The sequence below is a fragment of the Ascaphus truei genome, chromosome 21, assembly GCF_040206685.1.
Source record: "Ascaphus truei isolate aAscTru1 chromosome 21, aAscTru1.hap1, whole genome shotgun sequence".
In the NCBI taxonomy this organism is placed as follows: Eukaryota; Metazoa; Chordata; class Amphibia; order Anura; family Ascaphidae; genus Ascaphus; species Ascaphus truei.
Genome location: NC_134503.1, coordinates 35,375,395 through 35,395,305, shown reverse-complemented (window position 1 = coordinate 35,395,305; position 19,911 = coordinate 35,375,395).

The following is a 19,911-nucleotide window of genomic DNA, read 5'->3' as shown; positions in this document are numbered from 1 at the left end:
GAACACTCATGTCTCTGTAGAATAGTGTAAGTGAAAATGATCTTTGTCTTTATTTAATACATTACTGTATGTAAAGCCTAAATTGATACATTTTTTGCAACTATTCCTTCAGTCTCAAGGACAAGTTACACAATAGCATACTGTACTGGGATAAAGTAACTTTTTTTTGGAAACGAAACAACTTGCAAAGGCCACACATTACTTAAGTCATGAGTTTATGCCATCTGGTGGACAATCGAAACATTGCAGCCTAGTAAATCATTCTCATTATCATTTAACAGATCAGGCCCCCGTCAGCCAGGCATGAACCGTGGCTGGGAAGGCAAACGCAACGAAGCATGCAAGAGGTGAGCAGCGGCGGATTCCAGGTTTCTGCCAGGTACAAACCAGGCATTTGCTCGAATAAAGTGTGTCGGTGCAGTATACCCTTATACACCATTTTAATAAAAAATATCACAAAATTCTTCTAAGTCTCTCGGGAAGAGTGAAAGACGCGCACGATCATTTTCAGAGCTCCTAGACCTTCCTATAAGAAGTTAGCTAAAAAGTAGCTTCGAAAAACGCTTAGGTTAAGTTTCAGAGTTGCTTCTAATGTACCAAAGCTGGACTTAGACATAATTTCACTCTCACAACATTATGGCTGGTTGGAGAGGGTCCGAACCACAAGTACCGGGTCCATGGTTCTGGCCGTATACTGGGGGGACGGGGACGACTCCCATTAACCCCTGACTATACCGGGGATACGCTTATCACAATGCCTTTCTGGTCTGTGCTGAAGCAGGGCATTCTGGCAGGCAAGTGGCTTGACCTTTATTAGTGAGCCTGGTTACCCCCTCTCGGAACCACAGACTTAGAAATCGCCAGCTCATATACAGTGCATAAAATATATTTATATATATACCCTTATACACCATTTTAATAAAAAATATCACAAAATTCTTCTAATTCCCTCGGAAAGAGTGAAAGACGCGCACGTTCATTTTCAGAGCTCCTAGACCTTCCTATAAGAAGTTAGCCAAAAAGTAGCTTCGAAAAACGCTTAGGTTAAGTTTCAGAGTTGCTTCTAATGTACCAAAGCTGGACTTAGATATAATTTCACTCTCACAACATTATGGCTGGTTGGAGACAGTCCGAACCACAAGTACCGGGTCCATGGTTCTGGCCGTATACTGGGGGGACGGGGACGACTCCCATTAACCCCTGACTATACCGGGGATACGCTTATCACAATGCCTTTCTGGTCTGTGCTGAAGCAGGGCATTCTGGCAGCCAAGTGGCTTGACCTTTATTAGTGAGCCTGGTTACCCCCTCTCGGAACCACAGACTTAGAAATCGCCAGCTCATATACAGTGCATAAAATATATTTATATATATACCCTTATACACCATTTTAATAAAAAATATCACAAAATTCTTCTAAGTCTCTCGGGAAGAGTGAAAGACGCGCACGATCATTTTCAGAGCTCCTAGACCTTCCTATAAGAAGTTAGCTAAAAAGTAGCTTCGAAAAACGCTTAGGTTAAGTTTCAGAGTTGCTTCTAATGTACCAAAGCTGGACTTAGACATAATTTCACTCTCACAACATTATGGCTGGTTGGAGAGGGTCCGAACCACAAGTACCGGGTCCATGGTTCTGGCCGTATACTGGGGGGACGGGGACGACTCCCATTAACCCCTGACTATACCGGGGATACGCTTATCACAATGCCTTTCTGGTCTGTGCTGAAGCAGGGCATTCTGGCAGCCAAGTGGCTTGACCTTTATTAGTGAGCCTGGTTACCCCCTCTCGGAACCACAGACTTAGAAATCGCCAGCTCATATACAGTGCATAAAATATATTTATATATATACCCTTATACACCATTTTAATAAAAAATATCACAAAATTCTTCTAAGTCTCTCGGGAAGAGTGAAAGACGCGCACGTTCATTTTCAGAGCTCCTAGACCTTCCTATAAGAAGTTAGCTAAAAAGTAGCTTCGAAAAACGCTTAGGTTAAGTTTCAGAGTTGCTTCTAATGTACCAAAGCTGGACTTAGACATAATTTCACTCTCACAACATTATGGCTGGTTGGAGAGGGTCCGAACCACAAGTACCGGGTCCATGGTTCTGGCCGTATACTGGGGGGACGGGGACGACTCCCATTAACCCCTGACTATACCGGGGATACGCTTATCACAATGCCTTTCTGGTCTGTGCTGAAGCAGGGCATTCTGGCAGGCAAGTGGCTTGACCTTTATTAGTGAGCCTGGTTACCCCCTCTCGGAACCACAGACTTAGAAATCGCCAGCTCATATACAGTGCATAAAATATATTTATATATATACCCTTATACACCATTTTAATAAAAAATATCACAAAATTCTTCTAATTCCCTCGGAAAGAGTGAAAGACGCGCACGTTCATTTTCAGAGCTCCTAGACCTTCCTATAAGAAGTTAGCCAAAAAGTAGCTTCGAAAAACGCTTAGGTTAAGTTTCAGAGTTGCTTCTAATGTACCAAAGCTGGACTTAGATATAATTTCACTCTCACAACATTATGGCTGGTTGGAGACAGTCCGAACCACAAGTACCGGGTCCATGGTTCTGGCCGTATACTGGGGGGACGGGGACGACTCCCATTAACCCCTGACTATACCGGGGATACGCTTATCACAATGCCTTTCTGGTCTGTGCTGAAGCAGGGCATTCTGGCAGCCAAGTGGCTTGACCTTTATTAGTGAGCCTGGTTACCCCCTCTCGGAACCACAGACTTAGAAATCGCCAGCTCATATACAGTGCATAAAATATATTTATATATATACCCTTATACACCATTTTAATAAAAAATATCACAAAATTCTTCTAAGTCTCTCGGGAAGAGTGAAAGACGCGCACGTTCATTTTCAGAGCTCCTAGACCTTCCTATAAGAAGTTAGCTAAAAAGTAGCTTCGAAAAACGCTTAGGTTAAGTTTCAGAGTTGCTTCTAATGTACCAAAGCTGGACTTAGACATAATTTCACTCTCACAACATTATGGCTGGTTGGAGAGGGTCCGAACCACAAGTACCGGGTCCATGGTTCTGGCCGTATACTGGGGGGACGGGGACGACTCCCATTAACCCCTGACTATACCGGGGATACGCTTATCACAATGCCTTTCTGGTCTGTGCTGAAGCAGGGCATTCTGGCAGGCAAGTGGCTTGACCTTTATTAGTGAGCCTGGTTACCCCCTCTCGGAACCACAGACTTAGAAATCGCCAGCTCATATACAGTGCATAAAATATATTTATATATATACCCTTATACACCATTTTAATAAAAAATATCACAAAATTCTTCTAATTCCCTCGGAAAGAGTGAAAGACGCGCACGTTCATTTTCAGAGCTCCTAGACCTTCCTATAAGAAGTTAGCCAAAAAGTAGCTTCGAAAAACGCTTAGGTTAAGTTTCAGAGTTGCTTCTAATGTACCAAAGCTGGACTTAGATATAATTTCACTCTCACAACATTATGGCTGGTTGGAGACAGTCCGAACCACAAGTACCGGGTCCATGGTTCTGGCCGTATACTGGGGGGACGGGGACGACTCCCATTAACCCCTGACTATACCGGGGATACGCTTATCACAATGCCTTTCTGGTCTGTGCTGAAGCAGGGCATTCTGGCAGCCAAGTGGCTTGACCTTTATTAGTGAGCCTGGTTACCCCCTCTCGGAACCACAGACTTAGAAATCGCCAGCTCATATACAGTGCATAAAATATATTTATATATATACCCTTATACACCATTTTAATAAAAAATATCACAAAATTCTTCTAAGTCTCTCGGGAAGAGTGAAAGACGCGCACGATCATTTTCAGAGCTCCTAGACCTTCCTATAAGAAGTTAGCTAAAAAGTAGCTTCGAAAAACGCTTAGGTTAAGTTTCAGAGTTGCTTCTAATGTACCAAAGCTGGACTTAGACATAATTTCACTCTCACAACATTATGGCTGGTTGGAGAGGGTCCGAACCACAAGTACCGGGTCCATGGTTCTGGCCGTATACTGGGGGGACGGGGACGACTCCCATTAACCCCTGACTATACCGGGGATACGCTTATCACAATGCCTTTCTGGTCTGTGCTGAAGCAGGGCATTCTGGCAGCCAAGTGGCTTGACCTTTATTAGTGAGCCTGGTTACCCCCTCTCGGAACCACAGACTTAGAAATCGCCAGCTCATATACAGTGCATAAAATATATTTATATATATACCCTTATACACCATTTTAATAAAAAATATCACAAAATTCTTCTAAGTCTCTCGGGAAGAGTGAAAGACGCGCACGTTCATTTTCAGAGCTCCTAGACCTTCCTATAAGAAGTTAGCTAAAAAGTAGCTTCGAAAAACGCTTAGGTTAAGTTTCAGAGTTGCTTCTAATGTACCAAAGCTGGACTTAGACATAATTTCACTCTCACAACATTATGGCTGGTTGGAGAGGGTCCGAACCACAAGTACCGGGTCCATGGTTCTGGCCGTATACTGGGGGGACGGGGACGACTCCCATTAACCCCTGACTATACCGGGGATACGCTTATCACAATGCCTTTCTGGTCTGTGCTGAAGCAGGGCATTCTGGCAGGCAAGTGGCTTGACCTTTATTAGTGAGCCTGGTTACCCCCTCTCGGAACCACAGACTTAGAAATCGCCAGCTCATATACAGTGCATAAAATATATTTATATATATACCCTTATACACCATTTTAATAAAAAATATCACAAAATTCTTCTAAATCCCTCGGGAAGAGTGAAAGACGCGCACGTTCATTTTCAGAGCTCCTAGACCTTCCTATAAGAAGTTAGCCAAAAAGTAGCTTCGAAAAACGCTTAGGTTAAGTTTCAGAGTTGCTTCTAATGTACCAAAGCTGGACTTAGACATAATGTCACTCTCACAACATTATGGCTGGTTGGAGACAGTCCGAACCACAAGTACCGGGTCCATGGTTCTGGCCGTATACTGGGGGGACGGGGACGACTCCCATTAACCCCTGACTATACCGGGGATACGCTTATCACAATGCCTTTCTGGTCTGTGCTGAAGCAGGGCATTCTGGCTGCCAAGTGGCTTGACCTTTATTAGTGAGCCTGGTTACCCCCTCTCGGAACCACAGACTTAGAAATCGCCAGCTCATATACTGTACAGTGCATAAAATATATTTATATATATACCCTTATACACCATTTTAATAAAAAAAATATCACAAAATTCTTCTAAGTCTCTCGGGAAGAGTGAAAGACGCGCACGTTCATTTTCAGAGCTCCTAGACCTTCCTATAAGAAGTTAGCCAAAAGGTAGCTTCGAAAAACGCTTAGGTTAAGTTTCAGAGTTGCTTCTAATGTACCAAAGCTGGACTTAGACATAATTTCACTCTCACAACATTATGGCTGGTTGGAGACAGTCCGAACCACAAGTACCGGGTCCATGGTTCTGGCCGTATACTGGGGGGACGGGGACGACTCCCATTAACCCCTGACTATACCGGGGATACGCTTATCACAATGCCTTTCTGGTCTGTGCTGAAGCAGGGCATTCTGGCAGGCAAGTGGCTTGACCTTTATTAGTGAGCCTGGTTACCCCCTCTGGAACCACAGACTTAGAAATCGCCAGCTCATATACAGTGCATAAAATATATTTATATATATACCCTTATACACCATTTTAATAAAAAATATCACAAAATTCTTCTAAGTTCCTCGGGAAGAGTGAAAGACGCGCACGTTCATTTTCAGAGCTCCTAGACCTTCCTATAAGAAGTTAGCTAAAAAGTAGCTTCGAAAAACGCTTAGGTTAAGTTTCAGAGTTGCTTCTAATGTACCAAAGCTGGACTTAGACATAATTTCACTCTCACAACATTATGGCTGGTTGGAGAGGGTCCGAACCACAAGTACCGGGTCCATGGTTCTGGCCGTATACTGGGGGGACGGGGACGACTCCCATTAACCCCTGACTATACCGGGGATACGCTTATCACAATGCCTTTCTGGTCTGTGCTGAAGCAGGGCATTCTGGCAGCCAAGTGGCTTGACCTTTATTAGTGAGCCTGGTTACCCCCTCTCGGAACCACAGACTTAGAAATCGCCAGCTCATATACAGTGCATAAAATATATTTATATATATACCCTTATACACCATTTTAATAAAAAAATATCACAAAATTCTTCTAAGTCTCTCGGGAAGAGTGAGAGACGCGCACGTTCATTTTCAGAGCTCCTAGACCTTCCTATAAGAAGTTAGCCAAAAAGTAGCTTCAAAAAACGCTTAGGTTAAGTTTCAGAGTTGCTTCTAATGTACCAAAGCTGGACTTAGACATAATTTCACTCTCACAACATTATGGCTGGTTGGAGACAGTCCGAACCACAAGTACCGGGTCCATGGTTCTGGCCGTATACTGGGGGGACGGGGACGACTCCCATTAACCCCTGACTATACCGGGGATACGCTTATCACAATGACTTTCTGGTCTGTGCTGAAGCAGGGCATTCTGGCAGGCAAGTGGCTTGACCTTTATTAGTGAGCCTGGTTACCCCCTCTGGAACCACAGACTTAGAAATCGCCAGCTCATATACAGTGCATAAAATATATTTATATATATACCCTTATACACCATTTTAATAAAAAATATCACAAAATTCTTATAAATCCCTCGGGAAGAGTGAAAGACGCGCACCTTCATTTTCAGAGCTCCTAGACCTTCCTATAAGAAGTTAGCCAAAAAGTAGCTTCGAAAAACGCTTAGGTTAAGTTTCAGAGTTGCTTCTAATGTACCAAAGCTGGACTTAGACATAATGTCACTCTCACAACATTATGGCTGGTTGGAGACAGTCCGAACCACAAGTACCGGGTCCATGGTTCTGGCCGTATACTGGGGGGACGGGGACGACTCCCATTAACCCCTGACTATACCGGGGATACGCTTATCACAATGCCTTTCTGGTCTGTGCTGAAGCAGGGCATTCTGGCTGCCAAGTGGCTTGACCTTTATTAGTGAGCCTGGTTACCCCCTCTCGGAACCACAGACTTAGAAATCGCCAGCTCATATACAGTGCATAAAATATATTTATATATACTGTATACCCTTATACACCATTTTAATAAAAAATATCACAAAATTCTTCTAAGTCTCTCGGGAAGAGTGAAAGACGCGCACGTTCATTTTCAGAGCTCCTAGACCTTCCTATAAGAAGTTAGCTAAAAAGTAGCTTCGAAAAACGCTTAGGTTAAGTTTCAGAGTTGCTTCTAATGTACCAAAGCTGGACTTAGACATAATTTCACTCTCACAACATTATGGCTGGTTGGAGAGGGTCCGAACCACAAGTACCGGGTCCATGGTTCTGGCCGTATACTGGGGGGACGGGGACGACTCCCATTAACCCCTGACTATACCGGGGATACGCTTATCACAATGCCTTTCTGGTCTGTGCTGAAGCAGGGCATTCTGGCAGCCAAGTGGCTTGACCTTTATTAGTGAGCCTGGTTACCCCCTCTAGGAACCACAGACTTAGAAATCGCCAGCTCATATACAGTGCATAAAATATATTTATATATATACCCTTATACACCATTTTAATAAAAAATATCACAAAATTCTTCTAAGTCTCTCGGGAAGAGTGAAAGACGCGCACGTTCATTTTCAAAGCTCCTAGACCTTCCTATAAGAAGTTAGCCAAAAAGTAGCTTCGAAAAACGCTTAGGTTAAGTTTCAGAGTTGCTTCTAATGTACCAAAGCTGGACTTAGACATAATTTCACTCTCACAACATTATGGCTGGTTGGAGAGGGTCCGAACCACAAGTACCGGGTCCATGGTTCTGGCCGTATACTGGGGGGACGGGGACGACTCCCATTAACCCCTGACTATACCGGGGATACGCTTATCACAATGCCTTTCTGGTCTGTGCTGAAGCAGGGCATTCTGGCAGGCAAGTGGCTTGACCTTTATTAGTGAGCCTGGTTACCCCCTCTCGGAACCACAGACTTAGAAATCGCCAGCTCATATACAGTGCATAAAATATATTTATATATATACCCTTATACACCATTTTAATAAAAAATATCACAAAATTCTTCTAAGTCCCTCGGGAAGAGTGAAAGACGCGCACGTTCATTTTCAGAGCTCCTAGACCTTCCTATAAGAAGTTAGCCAAAAAGTAGCTTCGAAAAACGCTTAGGTTAAGTTTCAGAGTTGCTTCTAATGTACCAAAGCTGGACTTAGACATAATGTCACTCTCACAACATTATGGCTGGTTGGAGACAGTCCGAACCACAAGTACCGGGTCCATGGTTCTGGCCGTATACTGGGGGGACGGGGACGACTCCCATTAACCCCTGACTATACCGGGGATACGCTTATCACAATGCCTTTCTGGTCTGTGCTGAAGCAGGGCATTCTGGCAGCCAAGTGGCTTGACCTTTATTAGTGAGCCTGGTTACCCCCTCTCGGAACCACAGACTTAGAAATCGCCAGCTCATATACAGTGCATAAAATATATTTATATATATACCCTTATACACCATTTTAATAAAAAAAATATCACAACATTCTTCTAAGTCTCTCGGGAAGAGTGAAAGACGCGCACGTTCATTTTCAGAGCTCCTAGACCTTCCTATAAGAAGTTAGCCAAAAGGTAGCTTGAAAAACGCTTAGGTTAAGTTTCAGAGTTGCTTCTAATGTACCAAAGCTGGACTTAGACATAATTTCACTCTCACAACATTATGGCTGGTTGGAGACAGTCCGAACCACAAGTACCGGGTCCATGGTTCTGGCCGTATACTGGGGGGACGGGGACGACTCCCATTAACCCCTGACTATACCGGGGATACGCTTATCACAATGCCTTTCTGGTCTGTGCTGAAGCAGGGCATTCTGGCAGGCAAGTGGCTTGACCTTTATTAGTGAGCCTGGTTACCCCCTCTGGAACCACAGACTTAGAAATCGCCAGCTCATATACAGTGCATAAAATATATTTATATATATACCCTTATACACCATTTTAATAAAAAATATCACAAAATTCTTCTAAGTCTCTCGGGAAGAGTGAAAGACGCGCACGTTCATTTTCAGAGCTCCTAGACCTTCCTATAAGAAGTTAGCCAAAAAGTAGCTTCGAAAAACGCTTAGGTTAAGTTTCAGAGTTGCTTCTAATGTACCAAAGCTGGACTTAGACATAATGTCACTCTCACAACATTATGGCTGGTTGGAGACAGTCCGAACCACAAGTACCGGGTCCATGGTTCTGGCCGTATACTGGGGGGACGGGGACGACTCCCATTAACCCCTGACTATACCGGGGATACGCTTATCACAATGCCTTTCTGGTCTGTGCTGAAGCAGGGCATTCTGGCAGCCAAGTGGCTTGACCTTTATTAGTGAGCCTGGTTACCCCCTCTCGGAACCACAGACTTAGAAATCGCCAGCTCATATACAGTGCATAAAATATATTTATATATATACCCTTATACACCATTTTAATAAAAAAAATATCACAACATTCTTCTAAGTCTCTCGGGAAGAGTGAAAGACGCGCACGTTCATTTTCAGAGCTCCTAGACCTTCCTATAAGAAGTTAGCCAAAAGGTAGCTTGAAAAACGCTTAGGTTAAGTTTCAGAGTTGCTTCTAATGTACCAAAGCTGGACTTAGACATAATTTCACTCTCACAACATTATGGCTGGTTGGAGACAGTCCGAACCACAAGTACCGGGTCCATGGTTCTGGCCGTATACTGGGGGGACGGGGACGACTCCCATTAACCCCTGACTATACCGGGGATACGCTTATCACAATGCCTTTCTGGTCTGTGCTGAAGCAGGGCATTCTGGCAGGCAAGTGGCTTGACCTTTATTAGTGAGCCTGGTTACCCCCTCTGGAACCACAGACTTAGAAATCGCCAGCTCATATACAGTGCATAAAATATATTTATATATATACCCTTATACACCATTTTAATAAAAAATATCACAAAATTCTTCTAAGTCTCTCGGGAAGAGTGAAAGACGCGCACGTTCATTTTCAGAGCTCCTAGACCTTCCTATAAGAAGTTAGCTAAAAAGTAGCTTCGAAAAACGCTTAGGTTAAGTTTCAGAGTTGCTTCTAATGTACCAAAGCTGGACTTAGACATAATTTCACTCTCACAACATTATGGCTGGTTGGAGACAGTCCGAACCACAAGTACCGGGTCCATGGTTCTGGCCGTATACTGGGGGGACGGGGACGACTCCCATTAACCCCTGACTATACCGGGGATACGCTTATCACAATGCCTTTCTGGTCTGTGCTGAAGCAGGGCATTCTGGCAGGCAAGTGGCTTGACCTTTATTAGTGAGCCTGGTTACCCCCTCTGGAACCACAGACTTAGAAATCGCCAGCTCATATACAGTGCATAAAATATATTTATATATATACCCTTATACACCATTTTAATAAAAAATATCACAAAATTCTTCTAAGTCTCTCGGGAAGAGTGAAAGACGCGCACGTTCATTTTCAGAGCTCCTAGACCTTCCTATAAGAAGTTAGCCAAAAAGTAGCTTCGAAAAACGCTTAGGTTAAGTTTCAGAGTTGCTTCTAATGTACCAAAGCTGGACTTAGACATAATTTCACTCTCACAACATTATGGCTGGTTGGAGACAGTCCGAACCACAAGTACCGGGTCCATGGTTCTGGCCGTATACTGGGGGGACGGGGACGACTCCCATTAACCCCTGACTATACCGGGGATACGCTTATCACAATGCCTTTCTGGTCTGTGCTGAAGCAGGGCATTCTGGCAGGCAAGTGGCTTGACCTTTATTAGTGAGCCTGGTTACCCCCTCTGGAACCACAGACTTAGAAATCGCCAGCTCATATACAGTGCATAAAATATATTTATATATATACCCTTATACACCATTTTAATAAAAAATATCACAAAATTCTTCTAAGTCCCTCGAGAAGAGTGAAAGACGCGCACGTTCATTTTCAGAGCTCCTAGACCTTCCTATAAGAAGTTAGCCAAAAAGTAGCTTCGAAAAACGCTTAGGTTAAGTTTCAGAGTTGCTTCTAATGTACCAAAGCTGGACTTAGACATAATGTCACTCACAACATTATGGCTGGTTGGAGACAGTCCGAACCACAAGTACCGGGTCCATGGTTCTGGCCGTATACTGGGGGGACGGGGACGACTCCCATTAACCCCTGACTATACCGGGGATACGCTTATCACAATGCCTTTCTGGTCTGTGCTGAAGCAGGGCATTCTGGCAGGCAAGTGGCTTGACCGTTATTAGTGAGCCTGGTTACCCCCTCTGGAACCACAGACTTAGAAATCGCCAGCTCATATACAGTGCATAAAATATATTTATATATATACCCTTATACACCATTTTAATAAAAAATATCACAAAATTCTTCTAAGTCCCTCGGGAAGAGTGAAAGACGCGCACGTTCATTTTCAGAGCTCCTAGACCTTCCTATAAGAAGTTAGCCAAAAAGTAGCTTCGAAAAACGCTTAGGTTAAGTTTCAGAGTTGCTTCTAATGTACCAAAGCTGGACTTAGACATAATGTCACTCTCACAACATTATGGCTGGTTGGAGACAGTCCGAACCACAAGTACCGGGTCCATGGTTCTGGCCGTATACTGGGGGGACGGGGACGACTCCCATTAACCCCTGACTATACCGGGGATACGCTTATCACAATGCCTTTCTGGTCTGTGCTGAAGCAGGGCATTCTGGCAGCCAAGTGGCTTGACCTTTATTAGTGAGCCTGGTTACCCCCTCTCGGAACCACAGACTTAGAAATCGGCAGCTCATATACAGTGCATAAAATATATTTATATATATACCCTTATACACCATTTTAATAAAAAATATCACAAAATTCTTCTAAGTCTCTCGGGAAGAGTGAAAGACGCGCACGTTTATTTTCAGAGCTCCTAGACCTTCCTATAAGAAGTTAGCTAAAAAGTAGCTTCGAAAAACGCTTAGGTTAAGTTTCAGAGTTGCTTCTAATGTACCAAAGCTGGACTTAGACATAATTTCACTCTCACAACATTATGGCTGGTTGGAGACAGTCCGAACCACAAGTACCGGGTCCATGGTTCTGGCCGTATACTGGGGGGACGGGGACGACTCCCATTAACCCCTTACTATACCGGGGATACGCTTATCACAATGCCTTTCTGGTCTGTGCTGAAGCAGGGCATTCTGGCAGGCAAGTGGCTTGACCTTTATTAGTGAGCCTGGTTACCCCCTCTCGGAACCACAGACTTAGAAATCGCCAGCTCATATACAGTGCATAAAATATATTTATATATATACCCTTATACACCATTTTAATAAAAAATATCACAAAATTCTTCTAAGTCCCTCGGGAAGAGTGAAAGACGCGCACGTTCATTTTCAGAGCTCCTAGACCTTCCTATAAGAAGTTAGCCAAAAAGTAGCTTCGAAAAACGCTTAGGTTAAGTTTCAGAGTTGCTTCTAATGTACCAAAGCTGGACTTAGACATAATGTCACTCTCACAACATTATGGCTGGTTGGAGACAGTCCGAACCACAAGTACCGGGTCCATGGTTCTGGCCGTATACTGGGGGGACGGGGACGACTCCCATTAACCCCTGACTATACCGGGGATACGCTTATCACAATGCCTTTCTGGTCTGTGCTGAAGCAGGGCATTCTGGCAGCCAAGTGGCTTGACCTTTATTAGTGAGCCTGGTTACCCCCTCTCGGAACCACAGACTTAGAAATCGCCAGCTCATATACAGTGCATAAAATATATTTATATATATACCCTTATACACCATTTTAATAAAAAAAATATCACAACATTCTTCTAAGTCTCTCGGAAAGAGTGAAAGACGCGCACGTTCATTTTCAGAGCTCCTAGACCTTCCTATAAGAAGTTAGCCAAAAGGTAGCTTGAAAAACGCTTAGGTTAAGTTTCAGAGTTGCTTCTAATGTACCAAAGCTGGACTTAGACATAATTTCACTCTCACAACATTATGGCTGGTTGGAGACAGTCCGAACCACAAGTACCGGGTCCATGGTTCTGGCCGTATACTGGGGGGACGGGGACGACTCCCATTAACCCCTGACTATACCGGGGATACGCTTATCACAATGCCTTTCTGGTCTGTGCTGAAGCAGGGCATTCTGGCAGGCAAGTGGCTTGACCTTTATTAGTGAGCCTGGTTACCCCCTCTGGAACCACAGACTTAGAAATCGCCAGCTCATATACAGTGCATAAAATATATTTATATATATACCCTTATACACCATTTTAATAAAAAATATCACAAAATTCTTCTAAGTCTCTCGGGAAGAGTGAAAGACGCGCACGTTCATTTTCAGAGCTCCTAGACCTTCCTATAAGAAGTTAGCTAAAAAGTAGCTTCGAAAAACGCTTAGGTTAAGTTTCAGAGTTGCTTCTAATGTACCAAAGCTGGACTTAGACATAATTTCACTCTCACAACATTATGGCTGGTTGGAGACAGTCCGAACCACAAGTACCGGGTCCATGGTTCTGGCCGTATACTGGGGGGACGGGGACGACTCCCATTAACCCCTGACTATACCGGGGATACGCTTATCACAATGCCTTTCTGGTCTGTGCTGAAGCAGGGCATTCTGGCAGGCAAGTGGCTTGACCTTTATTAGTGAGCCTGGTTACCCCCTCTGGAACCACAGACTTAGAAATCGCCAGCTCATATACAGTGCATAAAATATATTTATATATATACCCTTATACACCATTTTAATAAAAAATATCACAAAATTCTTCTAAGTCCCTCGAGAAGAGTGAAAGACGCGCACGTTCATTTTCAGAGCTCGTAGACCTTCCTATAAGAAGTTAGCCAAAAAGTAGCTTCGAAAAACGCTTAGGTTAAGTTTCAGAGTTGCTTCTAATGTACCAAAGCTGGACTTAGACATAATGTCACTCACAACATTATGGCTGGTTGGAGACAGTCCGAACCACAAGTACCGGGTCCATGGTTCTGGCCGTATACTGGGGGGACGGGGACGACTCCCATTAACCCCTGACTATACCGGGGATACGCTTATCACAATGCCTTTCTGGTCTGTGCTGAAGCAGGGCATTCTGGCAGGCAAGTGGCTTGACCGTTATTAGTGAGCCTGGTTACCCCCTCTGGAACCACAGACTTAGAAATCGCCAGCTCATATACAGTGCATAAAATATATTTATATATATACCCTTATACACCATTTTAATAAAAAATATCACAAAATTCTTCTAAGTCCCTCGGGAAGAGTGAAAGACGCGCACGTTCATTTTCAGAGCTCCTAGACCTTCCTATAAGAAGTTAGCCAAAAAGTAGCTTCGAAAAACGCTTAGGTTAAGTTTCAGAGTTGCTTCTAATGTACCAAAGCTGGACTTAGACATAATGTCACTCTCACAACATTATGGCTGGTTGGAGACAGTCCGAACCACAAGTACCGGGTCCATGGTTCTGGCCGTATACTGGGGGGACGGGGACGACTCCCATTAACCCCTTACTATACCGGGGATACGCTTATCACAATGCCTTTCTGGTCTGTGCTGAAGCAGGGCATTCTGGCAGGCAAGTGGCTTGACCTTTATTAGTGAGCCTGGTTACCCCCTCTCGGAACCACAGACTTAGAAATCGCCAGCTCATATACAGTGCATAAAATATATTTATATATATACCCTTATACACCATTTTAATAAAAAATATCACAAAATTCTTCTAAGTCCCTCGGGAAGAGTGAAAGACGCGCACGTTCATTTTCAGAGCTCCTAGACCTTCCTATAAGAAGTTAGCCAAAAAGTAGCTTCGAAAAACGCTTAGGTTAAGTTTCAGAGTTGCTTCTAATGTACCAAAGCTGGACTTAGACATAATGTCACTCTCACAACATTATGGCTGGTTGGAGACAGTCCGAACCACAAGTACCGGGTCCATGGTTCTGGCCGTATACTGGGGGGACGGGGACGACTCCCATTAACCCCTGACTATACCGGGGATACGCTTATCACAATGCCTTTCTGGTCTGTGCTGAAGCAGGGCATTCTGGCAGCCAAGTGGCTTGACCTTTATTAGTGAGCCTGGTTACCCCCTCTCGGAACCACAGACTTAGAAATCGCCAGCTCATATACAGTGCATAAAATATATTTATATATATACCCTTATACACCATTTTAATAAAAAAAATATCACAACATTCTTCTAAGTCTCTCGGGAAGAGTGAAAGACGCGCACGTTCATTTTCAGAGCTCCTAGACCTTCCTATAAGAAGTTAGCCAAAAGGTAGCTTGAAAAACGCTTAGGTTAAGTTTCAGAGTTGCTTCTAATGTACCAAAGCTGGACTTAGACATAATTTCACTCTCACAACATTATGGCTGGTTGGAGACAGTCCGAACCACAAGTACCGGGTCCATGGTTCTGGCCGTATACTGGGGGGACGGGGACGACTCCCATTAACCCCTGACTATACCGGGGATACGCTTATCACAATGCCTTTCTGGTCTGTGCTGAAGCAGGGCATTCTGGCAGGCAAGTGGCTTGACCTTTATTAGTGAGCCTGGTTACCCCCTCTGGAACCACAGACTTAGAAATCGCCAGCTCATATACAGTGCATAAAATATATTTATATATATACCCTTATACACCATTTTAATAAAAAATATCACAAAATTCTTCTAAGTCTCTCGGGAAGAGTGAAAGACGCGCACGTTCATTTTCAGAGCTCCTAGACCTTCCTATAAGAAGTTAGCTAAAAAGTAGCTTCGAAAAACGCTTAGGTTAAGTTTCAGAGTTGCTTCTAATGTACCAAAGCTGGACTTAGACATAATTTCACTCTCACAACATTATGGCTGGTTGGAGACAGTCCGAACCACAAGTACCGGGTCCATGGTTCTGGCCGTATACTGGGGGGACGGGGACGACTCCCATTAACCCCTGACTATACCGGGGATACGCTTATCACAATGCCTTTCTGGTCTGTGCTGAAGCAGGGCATTCTGGCAGGCAAGTGGCTTGACCTTTATTAGTGAGCCTGGTTACCCCCTCTGGAACCACAGACTTAGAAATCGCCAGCTCATATACAGTGCATAAAATATATTTATATATATACCCTTATACACCATTTTAATAAAAAATATCACAAAATTCTTCTAAGTCCCTCGAGAAGAGTGAAAGACGCGCACGTTCATTTTCAGAGCTCGTAGACCTTCCTATAAGAAGTTAGCCAAAAAGTAGCTTCGAAAAACGCTTAGGTTAAGTTTCAGAGTTGCTTCTAATGTACCAAAGCTGGACTTAGACATAATGTCACTCACAACATTATGGCTGGTTGGAGACAGTCCGAACCACAAGTACCGGGTCCATGGTTCTGGCCGTATACTGGGGGGACGGGGACGACTCCCATTAACCCCTGACTATACCGGGGATACGCTTATCACAATGCCTTTCTGGTCTGTGCTGAAGCAGGGCATTCTGGCAGGCAAGTGGCTTGACCGTTATTAGTGAGCCTGGTTACCCCCTCTGGAACCACAGACTTAGAAATCGCCAGCTCATATACAGTGCATAAAATATATTTATATATATACCCTTATACACCATTTTAATAAAAAATATCACAAAATTCTTCTAAGTCCCTCGGGAAGAGTGAAAGACGCGCACGTTCATTTTCAGAGCTCCTAGACCTTCCTATAAGAAGTTAGCCAAAAAGTAGCTTCGAAAAACGCTTAGGTTAAGTTTCAGAGTTGCTTCTAATGTACCAAAGCTGGACTTAGACATAATGTCACTCTCACAACATTATGGCTGGTTGGAGACAGTCCGAACCACAAGTACCGGGTCCATGGTTCTGGCCGTATACTGGGGGGACGGGGACGACTCCCATTAACCCCTGACTATACCGGGGATACGCTTATCACAATGCCTTTCTGGTCTGTGCTGAAGCAGGGCATTCTGGCAGCCAAGTGGCTTGACCTTTATTAGTGAGCCTGGTTACCCCCTCTCGGAACCACAGACTTAGAAATCGGCAGCTCATATACAGTGCATAAAATATATTTATATATATACCCTTATACACCATTTTAATAAAAAATATCACAAAATTCTTCTAAGTCTCTCGGGAAGAGTGAAAGACGCGCACGTTTATTTTCAGAGCTCCTAGACCTTCCTATAAGAAGTTAGCTAAAAAGTAGCTTCGAAAAACGCTTAGGTTAAGTTTCAGAGTTGCTTCTAATGTACCAAAGCTGGACTTAGACATAATTTCACTCTCACAACATTATGGCTGGTTGGAGACAGTCCGAACCACAAGTACCGGGTCCATGGTTCTGGCCGTATACTGGGGGGACGGGGACGACTCCCATTAACCCCTTACTATAACTGGGATACGCTTATCACAATGCCTTTCTGGTCTGTGCTGAAGCAGGGCATTCTGGCAGGCAAGTGGCTTGACCTTTATTAGTGAGCCTGGTTACCCCCTCTCGGAACCACAGACTTAGAAATCGCCAGCTCATATACAGTGCATAAAATATATTTATATATATACCCTTATACACCATTTTAATAAAAAATATCACAAAATTCTTCTAAGTCTCTCGGGAAGAGTGAAAGACGCGCACGTTTATTTTCAGAGCTCCTAGACCTTCCTATAAGAAGTTAGCTAAAAAGTAGCTTCGAAAAACGCTTAGGTTAAGTTTCAGAGTTGCTTCTAATGTACCAAAGCTGGACTTAGACATAATTTCACTCTCACAACATTATGGCTGTTTGGAGACAGTCCGAACCACAAGTACCGGGTCCATGGTTCTGGCCGTATACTGGGGGGACGGGGACGACTCCCATTAACCCCTTACTATACCGGGGATACGTTTATCACAATGCCTTTCTGGTCTGTGCTGAAGCAGGGCATTCTGGCAGCCAAGTGGCTTGACCTTTATTAGTGAGCCTGGTTACCCCCTCTGGAACCACAGACTTAGAAATCGCCAGCTCATATACAGTGCATAAAATATATTTAAATATATACCCTTATACACCATTTTAATAAAAAATATCACAAAATTCTTCTAAGTCCCTCGGGAAGAGTGAAAGACGCGCACGTTCATTTTCAGAGCTCCTAGACCTTCCTATAAGAAGTTAGCCAAAAAGTAGCTTCGAAAAACGCTTAGGTTAAGTTTCAGAGTTGCTTCTAATGTACCAAAGCTGGACTTAGACATAATGTCACTCTCACAACATTATGGCTGGTTGGAGACAGTCCGAACCACAAGTACCGGGTCCATGGTTCTGGCCGTATACTGGGGGGACGGGGACGACTCCCATTAACCCCTGACTATACCGGGGATACGCTTATCACAATGCCTTTCTGGTCTGTGCTGAAGCACGGCATTCTGGCAGCCAAGTGGCTTGACCTTTATTAGTGAGCCTGGTTACCCCCTCTCGGAACCACAGACTTAGAAATCGCCAGCTCATATACAGTGCATAAAATATATTTATATATATACCCTTATACACCATTTTAATAAAAAATATCACAAAATTCTTCTAAGTCTCTCGGGAAGAGTGAAAGACGCGCACGTTCATTTTCAGATCTCCTAGACCTTCCTATAAGAAGTTAGCTAAAAAGTAGCTTCGAAAAACGCTTAGGTTAAGTTTCAGAGTTGCTTCTAATGTACCAAAGCTGGACTTAGACATAATTTCACTCTCACAACATTATGGCTGGTTGGAGACAGTCCGAACCCCAAGTACCGGGTCCATGGTTCTGGCCGTATACTGGGGGGACGGGGACGACTCCCATTAACCCCTGACTATACCGGGGATACGCTTATCACAATGCCTTTCTGGTCTGTGCTGAAGCAGGGCATTCTGGCAGGCAAGTGGCTTGACCTTTATTAGTGAGCCTGGTTACCCCCTCTGGAACCACAGACTTAGAAATCGCCAGCTCATATACAGTGCATAAAATATATTTATATATATACCCTTATACACCATTTTAATAAAAAATATCACAAAATTCTTCTAAGTCCCTCGGGAAGAGTGAAAGACGCGCACGTTCATTTTCAGAGCTCCTAGACCTTCCTATAAGAAGTTAGCCAAAAAGTAGCTTCGAAAAACGCTTAGGTTAAGTTTCAGAGTTGCTTCTAATGTACCAAAGCTGGACTTAGACATAATGTCACTCTCACAACATTATGACTGGTTGGAGACAGTCCGAACCACAAGTACCGGGTCCATGGTTCTGGCCGTATACTGGGGGGACGGGGACGACTCCCATTAACCCCTGACTATACCGGGGATACGCTTATCACAATGCCTTTCTGGTCTGTGCTGAAGCACGGCATTCTGGCAGCCAAGTGGCTTGACCTTTATTAGTGAGCCTGGTTACCCCCTCTCGGAACCACAGACTTAGAAATCGCCAGCTCATATACAGTGCATAAAATATATTTATATATATACCCTTATACACCATTTTAATAAAAAATATCACAAAATTCTTCTAAGTCTCTCGGGAAGAGTGAAAGACGCGCACGTTCATTTTCAGAGCTCCTAGACCTTCCTATAAGAAGTTAGCTAAAAAGTTGCTTCGAAAAACGCTTAGGTTAAGTTTCAGAGTTGCTTCTAATGTACCAAAGCTGGACTTAGACATAATTTCACTTTCACAACATTATGGCTGGTTGGAGACAGTCCGAACCCCAAGTACCGGGTCCATGGTTCTGGCCGTATACTGGGGGGACGGGGACGACTCCCATTAACCCCTGACTATACCGGGGATACCCTTATCACAATGCCTTTCTGGTCTGTGCTGAAGCAGGGCATTCTGGCAGGCAAGTGGCTTGACCTTTATTAGTGAGCCTGGTTACCCCCTCTCGGAACCACAGACTTAGAAATCGCCAGCTCATATACAGTGCATAAAATATATTTATATATATACCCTTATACACCATT